This window comes from Cannabis sativa, chromosome 7, assembly GCF_029168945.1.
Source record: "Cannabis sativa cultivar Pink pepper isolate KNU-18-1 chromosome 7, ASM2916894v1, whole genome shotgun sequence".
NCBI classification, from domain to species: Eukaryota; Viridiplantae; Streptophyta; class Magnoliopsida; order Rosales; family Cannabaceae; genus Cannabis; species Cannabis sativa.
The window spans coordinates 19,049,738-19,060,439 of NC_083607.1; positions in this window are offsets into that span (position 1 = coordinate 19,049,738).

The window sequence follows — 10,702 nt, forward strand, 5'->3', positions numbered from 1 at the left end:
CGAAGCTAAGTTGAAGGGAGGTGCAAGGGCTGAGCAGTATGATCAGGAGCCCTTGAATCCTGAAGATGAGGCTAAGGAAGAACAGGTGACTGCTCTGAAAAGGAAGAAGTAACTCCCGGCCCCGCTCAGGTCTGTTGAACATGCGATTCGCATAAGGGAGCCCATTTCACCTATTCGGCCATCCCCTCCCGTGTTCGGTAAAGGATTAGCTGTTATGTCTGAAATAAGATCGATGTCAAGTGATGATGAACTTTCGAATCTTGTTTGGGCAGTCACCTTGCATTCTACTTTGTCTTGTTTTTGAGCTTCTTGACTTTTATGCCTTATGTTTCTGATGTCTGTTTTCTAACCATGTTGTTTTTCGTTCTGTACAAACTTGTCTCGGAAGATGTTTGAGGCTCTAAAGAAGAGAATGGGCGGAAGCTTTGGCGCCTCGCCTCCGGCCAAGAAGTCTAAGGGCGGTGAGGGGTCCTCTACTAAGGAAAAGAGGTCTACTGGGGAGGTCATTGATCTTTCCAAGGAGCTGACTGTTGCAAACCCCTCTAACCCCAAAGTTGCCAAGTCCAAGGAGTCTGGACCACCAAAGGTTGGGTCTGAACTGGTCAGGAGTGATCCTGAACGGGTGCGAGCACCTACTCCACCTTTGCCGGTGCTTCTGGAGGCCAAAAAGGGCAAGGAGATGCTTGCCCATTACATGAACCGGCTGGTTCATAAGGTCAGTGAGCAACTGGCCGGTGCTGACAATGACTCTTCTTTGGAATTGCTGGTGGGCGGAGTGTTGAAGGAGTTCACCAGGGTAAGTCTTTCTTGATACTTCCCTTTAATCTTCCATACTTAGCTCAAATGCTAAAGTTTTTTCCTTGTGCAGGTCGGTCTGAAGTTGGCCTACACTTACTCCTGGGCTAAGTGTGCTACTTCTAAGAACACGGATCTGTCCGACACCCTGAAGGCCGAGGCAGACTTGGCCAGGAAGGATGCTGAAGAAGCCAGGGCAGAAGTCAGAGCTGTTCGGTTGGAATTGGGTGAAGCCAACAAGAAGCTGTTCACCGCTCAAAAGAAAATCACTGTGCTGATTAAGGATCTCGAGGCTGCTGACCATTTTGAGGAGACTATCGAGACTTTATCTGGTGAGGTGAACAGTCTTCAGGACGAGAGGACTTCTCTTCGAGCAGTTCTTCATCGGATGAAGGAGGAAAAGGAAGCCAAGGAGGGGGAGCTTTCGGCTGAGGTGGACAGGTTGAAGGAGAAGGTCAATGCCTTGGAGACAGCCAATCTTGAGCTCTTCTTTGATTTTTGGAAGGCTAATCCTCAGGCCAATTACGACTACTTGGGCGATGCTAAGGACATGTACCTTGAGTTCTGCGCGTCCCAAGTGGCTTATGGCGAAACTGAGGCGGCTGCTTCAACCTCCCGTCAGGCCGCTGATGCACCTCCTGTTCAAACAACAGATCCTCCTGCTCCGGTTGGCCCAGAAGAATCGAACCAAGAACTTGGGACTCCAGCTGCTTAAACACTTCTCTTTTTATCTTTTCATTTGATATATCTTATTCGGCCTCAGGGCCTTTTCTAAGACATCATGACCGGCCAAGCGGTCTTTAAACTTGGAATTATTTTTCATTTTTCAGACAGCAGGCTAACTAGGTATCTTTTATTCCCCGTATTACGTGCTTTTGTTATCCTTAATGAATTTCATTCTCTGTTTATAATTGTCGTGCAATCGTGATTGTTTTATTTTTACCAAATGCTTTGTACAGGTATAGGTGCCCCCCTAAGTGACCGAGCAGACGTATGACTCTTGGTCACTTGTCTTTTACAAACATATTGTTTATCTGTTCAGTGTTTTGGATTTGACCAAACCTTTTGTACGCATTGTATGGTAAATTATAATCATGCTGATAATTTTGACTCAATTGAATTTTGAAATAACTATCTTTATTCATTTATTGATCGAAAAGTGTAATTGTTATTGTAGTAACTTACATCAGAGCTATTTGATCTAATCTGATCTTTTAGCTTAACATGAAATAAAACAAATTGCAGACATAAGAAACTGTACTTTAAAGTGGTCACCCGACCTGAGTACTTTGTTTCTTTTATCGAAACCTTTGAGCGTAGTCTGCCCAAAAGGCCATTCACTTAAAAGCAAATGTTCATTTAGTGCTTAAAGTGGTCACCCGACCTGATACTTTATTGGTAGTATTTTCTTAAATGTTCTCCATTCCAGTACCGTGGTACTAGAATGATTTGTATTTTTTCGTCATACTTACCTAACTTGTATGCTCCGGAGTCGAGAACTTCGACCACTTGATATGGTCCTTCCCAGTTAGGTCCAAGTACACCTGCCGTACTGTCTTTGGTGTTCATGAATATCCTTCTCAGGACCATATCTCCCACGAAGAATTTTTGAGCTTTCACTTGTTTGTTGAAATACCGAACTACTTTTTGTTGATGGGGCATCAACTTTAAGTTTGCAGTTGCTCGTTTTTCTTCGATTCATCAAGTGATTCTGCAAGGAGTATGTGATTGGTACCTTGATCGTACGTCAATCTTTTGTGGGAAGGTGGCTCGAGTTCGACGGACAGCATAGCTTCGTAACCGTACGCTATTGCGAATGGTGTCTGTCTGGCTGCTGTTTTTTTCCGTTGTACGGTATGACCATAGAACTTTAGGAAGTTCTTCTGGCCAGTTTCCTTTGGCATTTTCAAGTTTTTTTCTTTAGTGTATCCTTCAAGGTTTTTTTGACTGCCTCAACTTGACCGTTTGCCTGAGGATGCCCCACTGCGGAGAAAATTTTGATGATACTATGGTTCGCACAGAAATCAGTGACGGATTGGTTGTCGAACTGTTTACCATTATCTGAGACTATTTTGTACGGTAGTCCGAACCGGCATATTATGTTCTTCACAATAAAGTCTTGAACTTTCTTTGATGTAATGGTTGCGAGTGGTTCAGCTTCAGTCCACTTAGTAAAGTAGTCAACTGCTACCACTGCATACTACACTCCACCTTTACCTTTAGGTAATTGTCTGATCAGGTCAATCCCCCAAATGGCAAAGGGCCACGGACTTTGCATCTGTGTTAACTCGTTGGGTGGAGCTCTTGGTATCTTTGAAAATCTCTGGCATTTGTCACACTTCTTAACATAGGCTTTTGAATCTTCAATCATTGTCGGCCAGAAGTAACCTTGCCTTAGAATTTTCTCGGATAAGCTTTGTCCGGCGGCATGATTGCCATAGAATCCATCGTGTACTTCGGATAGGAGTCGTGCAGCTTCTTCTTGAGTGACACATCTGAGCAATGGCATCGAGAATCCTCTTCTGTACATGACTCCTTCTACTATGATGTACCGTGCAGCTTTCCTTCTCATTTTCTGAGCTTCATTTCGGTTATCTGGGATCTTCCTAGACTCGAGGTAGGCTGCTATTGTTGGAAATTATTTTACCAGGATGTTAGATCTACTCACAAGTATGTTGTTTAAACACCCTAAATATGAACTTTCTAAAACGATAAATTAAACATATATAAAGTTAAGAAAACCTTACATTGATGCAGCGGAATTAATGTCTCCTTCCACTCAGATCTCTAACCCTCGAATCCTTTCTGTAGCAGAGTATAATAAAGATCTGAGCCCGAATGTCCTTCTTCTTCAAGTTTGATCCTTCACAATCTTTCAATCTATGATTGAGTTACCGCTTGCTGTGTGTGGGCACTTACTCTTTCACTAGGGTCGAAAAAGATGAAGGAGAAAAGAGAAAGGGATTTCGGCCAGGTATAGAAAGTGGGGAAGGCTCAGTTTTTCTGAAGAGAGAAATTTCTGTCAGAAAAGGTTATTGAAAACTTGTGATTTGACTGAGCCATCACTTTCTATTTATAGGCAACTACAAGGTTTAGGTTTAGAATTATTTGGCACTAAAATAATGAAAATATTAATTTGAAAAAACACATTAAGTGGCCGGCCATGGTGTTGTATTGGGCCTCACTTGATTTTGCAGTTTTATCAAATTTTATCTCTATTTTCTCAAAAACGCCAATTTTCCAATTCTAACCTTTTAAATGCCAAAAATAATTATTTAATAACTAAAATAGATTATTAAATAGTATTGTCATTTAATTTAATTATTAATTAGACATAAAAAGTCCATTAATAAATAAATAAACCTAGAAACTCTTTTCTTTACAATTTCACCCCTGCTTAGTGAAAATTCATAAAATTAGACATAGTCTAACTTTAGAATTATAATTGATCAATCACGAATCAATTATTGAGTCTTACAAGCAGAATGTTCTCAACTAGAATGGGGACCATGGATCTATATGCTGAGCTTCCAATAAGTGAACCAAATTTACCAAGTAAATTCCTACTTATTTATTCTTCGTTGAATCCACTCTTAGAACTTAAAATTGCACTCTCAGACTTATATAGAGCATATTGTATGTTCCACGATATCAATATACTATCTCATTTAACCATTGTTATAATCTTATTGTGATTTAAAGATCCTCTAGATAGATGATCTACATCGAGATGGGATTTCTTTACCGTTCTCACCCCTCAATGTATTTTGCCCCTTAAAACACTTAGCTACCTGTAAACGGTGTTTAGTGATCTAATAATTAGTCAGTTAAACAAGAGCTCATCCATTTACTTCTATTTGCTAGGCTCGAAGGGAATCATCACTTGACTTCTATACTCCAGTAGAAGCTATAGATTCCATATTTATGTTCAGCACTCCCACTCAATCATACTATCATTTTCCCAAAATATACGTATCACCCTGACCCAAAAGTAGGCTTAACTAATAAATCAAAGAACATGAGTAGCACTCCTGAGTTGAGCCCAAGCATATCAGGATTTAAATTCTTTTAATCTTAAGATCAACTACTGATATTGACTTGGAAAGATATGCGTAACGGTATGTTTGTAATATCTTAACTTAGTTGCAATATCGGTCAAGTCCAATGTATACTCCATACATTCGAAACTAGTATACTTTACTAATGTCCTGGAAAGAACATAACACTTACTCCAAGTGTAAGTACACATCATCGCTGATTATCACATTAGTGTAAATCCAATAACACTGATGAAACAGGGACCAAAACTTTTGATTCATATGATCACAATCACATTCCACTGTGTTGACGATACTGTAATTGTGAATAAACATATGATCTGGATTTAACTGATTTTGTGTGTATGAATGTAATAAACATATTTAACATATTAAACCATTAGCATGTAAAATTCATGCAAACATCAATCACTTCAAATTTCTTATATTGATAACTAATCAGATTGTAAAGAGTTTTATTTAGGGCATAAAACCCAACAAACTCCCACTTGCACTAATATAAAACAAACTGTGCAAATAGGTCAATCTGATGTCTTGATCTTCAGATCAAGTGTAGTATATTTGAATCCACCCAAACTTCTGGAAACTAGTTCATAAATACACTTATGAAACATCCTTTACTATATGCTTTACTTATCAAGGGATACTGAAATCTTTATTGTTTTAAAAGTACATCTGAATTAACAGAAGACATATCTCTCATATTTTAAAATATGTAATTGAGATAATACAGTGTAGACTTTTCTTCAGTGATATAACTTTCTGGTATTTTCGAATAGACCAAGTTACAATTCTTCTCTGGTAGAGCTTGAATTATTATTCAATAATTCCTCCACCCCCAAAGTAAGCACCATCTCATAAAAATCGAAATTAGATGGTGAGATACAAGGATAACTGATACACAGTTCCTTAATATCTGACATATAGATCACTTTCATAAATCCTTCTTGAATATCTTCTAATGTTCCCTATTTGATTACATCTCAGATAGCTCCCACTCAATAAGATGTCTGGTTAAATAATACTTTTAACCTCTGATTGTTTGGAGAGTTACCTAGTTGTGACTTTTGTATTAGTCTGAAACTTTAAGTCAAGACTAAGTCATCAACATAGCAGACTAGTATTTGAAGTGAAAAATACATGCCAGAGATAAAGTAATCAAAATTAAGATACCATCAAATTTTATGAGGATTAAGAATTCTTGGTTCAAGTCATTCGAATGGACTGAACTAGAGTTCTTTATCTTATTCTCATAATTCTGATAAGCTATACCTATCCATGTGAATGGTTAGATTTGCTTTTCAGTAGTGTTCTTAAGTATCTATCACAATTATCAACCTAATGAAGATGGGTATAGAATTTTAAAATTCTCCCACTCGATTAAGGTAGTGTGAAACTTTAACAAAGAACTTTCAAATGTATCATACTTTTACTTACAACAGTAAAAACGAAATGGAACATACAATCAAGATCAAGAATTTATATTGACAATAGCTGACTCATTATATTACTTCCATGTTTAAACAAGATATGTGTTTCATAGGGAATTGTGGAATGGACTCCACCCCTAAGAATATACATATAGGGTACTTGTGGATAACCTCCACCCCTAAGTATATAGAGATTATGATCCACCCCTAAAGGTTGTAAAGATCATGATTCTCTTAGTGTGATAGAGTTTATGTGGAGTTGAATACTATCCAGAGTTCATTAGATATAAAAGATCGTTGAACTGCATAGTTTTCTTAACTTTTCTCCACCCCTATCAGATCAAAAGATCCTTTTATTAAACAAATTCTTAATAATTGTATGAGAATGAACAATTATTGATAAACATAGAAATAATTTCTAGTGTTTATATAATATAACTCTATGAAGAGTTGAAAATATTATAGAATTTGCATCAATAATAAAAACACTTACACATACAAACATACAAATATAATCTCATAATTTGCAATAGTAAATTTCGAAAATTATAAACTTTATTAATAAAAAAAAAGTATTGCAACAATATGAGAGAAACAGGGATAAATATCCCTAACTAAAATTTGAAATCCAAATTGTCTTTAAACTAAAAACAATTAATTCAAAAAAAAATTGAAGAGCTTCATCTTCATCTGGACGATTTCACCCTTGGTCCAGCTTTCTGATCCAACTCAATTGAGTTCAAGTAGCTTGGCCTATAAGAAGAAGAAAACAAATAAACAAAGTTTAGTCCAGAATCATAAATCCAATTGGATAACAATTCACTAAAACTCTTAAAGTTTATAAATGGAAATACCTTGTTTCTTTGCAAGAAGTTTAGGACACTGGGGTTTCCAATGACCTTTCTCATTGCAGTAGAAACACTTTCCTTTAAGTGTAGCATCACTAGAAGGAGCAGCCTTTTTATTCTTCATGGCTTTAGTTCGCTTCTTGGTGTTGTGCCACTTCCTTTTCGATTTGGGCTTTGAAGCAGAGGCAATATTTGCTTCAGGTTTTATCGTCCCATTACCATTCCCAGGATTGTGAGGTTTACTCCCTTTCTTCTTGGGTCCTCCAATCAAATTTTCATAAGTTTGAAGGTCATTGACTAATTCATGAAAGTCAATTTCCTTCTTATTCATGACATAATTTGATGTATATGGTAGAAATGCTGGAGTCAGGCTATTCAAGATAAGACTCACTTGAGTAGCACTGTCCATTTCAGCACCATGATCCTGGGCTTCTTGGAAATAACTTGACATGAGGAGAACATGGTCACGCACGTTTTGATGAGGTTCCATCCGTGCATTAATGTACTTCTTAGTCGCGTCAAAGCGTGACTGAAGTGATGCCTTACCGAATAGCTCATTTAACTTCGTCATAACTTCAGCAGCCTTCTCGGTTTTAGAAAACCGAGTTTTGAGGGTGTCAACCATGCTAGAAAGCATAAAGTATAGAGCTTTGTCATTTGCTTTCTGCCAACGCTCATACTTTTCTTTCACAGCTTTGGATGCATTGTCCCCAGGCACTTCAGGTGACGGCTCAGTTAAAACAAACAAGGCACTTTCTCCTATGAGAGCAATATTAATGTTGTTGGGTTTTATGCCCTAAATAAAACTCTTTACAATCTGATTAGTTATCAATATAAGAAATTTGAAGTGATTGATGTTTGCATGAATTTTACATGCTAATGGTTTAATATGTTTAATATGTTTATTACATTCATACACACAAAATCAGTTAAATCCAGATCATATGTTTATTCACAATTACAGTATCGTCAACACAGTGGAATGTGATTGTGATCATATGAATCAAAAGGTTTGGTCCCTGTTTCATCAGTGTTATTGGATTTACACTAATGTGATAATCAGCGATGATGTGTACTTACACTTGGAGTAAGTGTTATATTCTTTCCAGGACATTAGTAAAGTATACTAGTTTCGAATGTATGGAGTATACATTGGACTGGACCGATATTGCAACTAAGTTAAGATATTACAAACTTACCGATATACATATCTTTCCAAGTCAATATCAGTAGTTGATCTTAAGATTAAAAGAATCTAAATCCTGATATGCTTAGGCTCAACTCAGGAGTGCTATTCATGTTCTTAGATTTATTAGTTAAGCCTACTTTTGGGTCAGGGTGATACGTATATTTTGGGAACATGATAGTATGATTGAGTGGGAGTGCTGAACATAAATATGGAATCTATAGCTTCTACTGGTGTATAGAAGTCAAGTGATGAATCCCTTCGAGCTTAGCAAATAGAAGTAAATGGATGAGCTCTTGTTTAACTGACTAATTATTAGATCACTAAACACCATTTACAGGTAGCTAAGTGTTTTAAGGGGCAAAATACATTGAGGGGTGAGAACGGTAAAGAAATCCCATCTCGATGTAGATCATCTATATAGAGGATCTTTAAATCACAATAAGATTATAACAATGGTTAAATGAGATAGTATATTGATATCGTGGAACATACAATATGCTCTATATAAGTCTGAGAGTGCAATTCTAAGTTCTAAGAGTGGATTCAACGAAGAATTAATAAGTAGGAATTTACTTGGTAAATTTGGTTCACTTATTGGAAGCTCAGCATATAGATCCATGGTCCCCATTCTAGTTGAGAACATTCTGCTTGTAAGACTCATTAATTGATTCGTGATTGATCAATTATAATTCTAAAGTTAGACTATGTCTAATTTTATGAATTTTCACTAAGCAGGGGTGAAATTGTAAAGAAAAGAGTTTCTAGGTTTATTTATTTATTAATGGACTTTATATGTCTAATTAATAATTAAATTAAATGACAATATTATTTAATAATGTATTTTAGTTATTAAATAATTAGTTTTGGCATTTAAAAGGTTAGAATTGGAAAATTGGCGTTTTTGAGAAAATAGAGATAAAATTTGATAAAACTGCAAAATCAAGTGAGGCCCATTATAACACCATGGCCGGCCACTTAGATGAGGTTTTTCAAATTAATATTTTTCATTATTTTAATGCCAAATAATTCCTAACCTAAACCTAGTAGTTGCCTATAAATAGAAAGTGATGGCTCAGTCTCACACAATGCTTTCATAAGTTTTCACAAGCCTTTCTGATAGAAATTTCTCTCTTCAGAAAAACTGAGCCTTCCCCACTTTCTATACCTGGCCGAAACCCTCTCTCTCTTTTCTCCTTCATCTTTTTTCGACCCTAGTGAAAGAGTAAGTGCCCACACACAGCAAGCAGTAACTCAATCATAGATTGGAAGACTGTGAAGGATCAAACTTGAAGAAGAAGGACATTCGGGCTCAGATCTTGATTATACTCTGCTACAGAAAGGATTCGAGGGTTAGAGATCTTAGCGGAAGGAGACATTAATTCAGCTGCATCAATGTAAGGTTTTCTTAACTTTATATGTGTTTAATTTATCGTTTTAGAAAGTTCATATTTAGGGTGTTTAAACAACATACTTGTGAGTAGATCTAAGATCCTGGTAAAATAATTTCCAACAACTGGCCTCAGAGCCATGGTAATTGATTTACTTACATGAAATTTGGACTTTAAAACGATTGTTTGTTTGTTTTTGGATGGTATCATGTTGTATTGAGTGTTATTTGATGATTGATTGATGTTTGTAAATTTTCGTGAAAAATAATTGCGATTTTGTTTCTGGAATTATTTTTATTGGATAGTATGGAAAAAATAAGCAAGTTAGTCTTTTACAGAACACAATTTTGATTTTATTTGAATTAGTTATGAATTTTTGAAGATTTGAAAAAATCGGGGCTGTGCTGAAATTTTCCTGCGATCGCAAAACTGTCCGTACAGTTCACAATTTTTTCGTTTTTCTTCGATTTTTCATGCTTTTTCATGGAATTAACTTCCGATTTTTTGTATAATTTTGTATATATACTATTTCTATTCCTAATTCAATTCTAATTATCATTTTGATTTAATTTAATATTTTTTAAATTTAATTCAAGATATTAGTGTAATTTGAATTTGAATAGAATTAGTATCTATCTTCTTGCTTAAAAATCTATCTTATTTTTAAATTTGATTATATCTTATCTTATTTTTAAATTTAAGGTCAGATTTTATATATTTTTTTAAAAAAATTAATTTTTTTTTAAGATATTTTGACCTTATTTAAATTTAAAATAAGATATTTATAATCATGTAATTTTAAATAGATGTAAGATATTTTGCTAACTTTTAAATTTTGTTATTTTATTTATTTAAATTAAATTTAAAATCTGAAAAGATATTTCATTTATCTTTTCTAATTTTTATTTTTAAAATAACATTTAATTTTTAAAAGTAGTGAGCAAATTTTGAAATGATATTTAGGTTGGTTGAAACCTAATTTTTCAAAATAGTA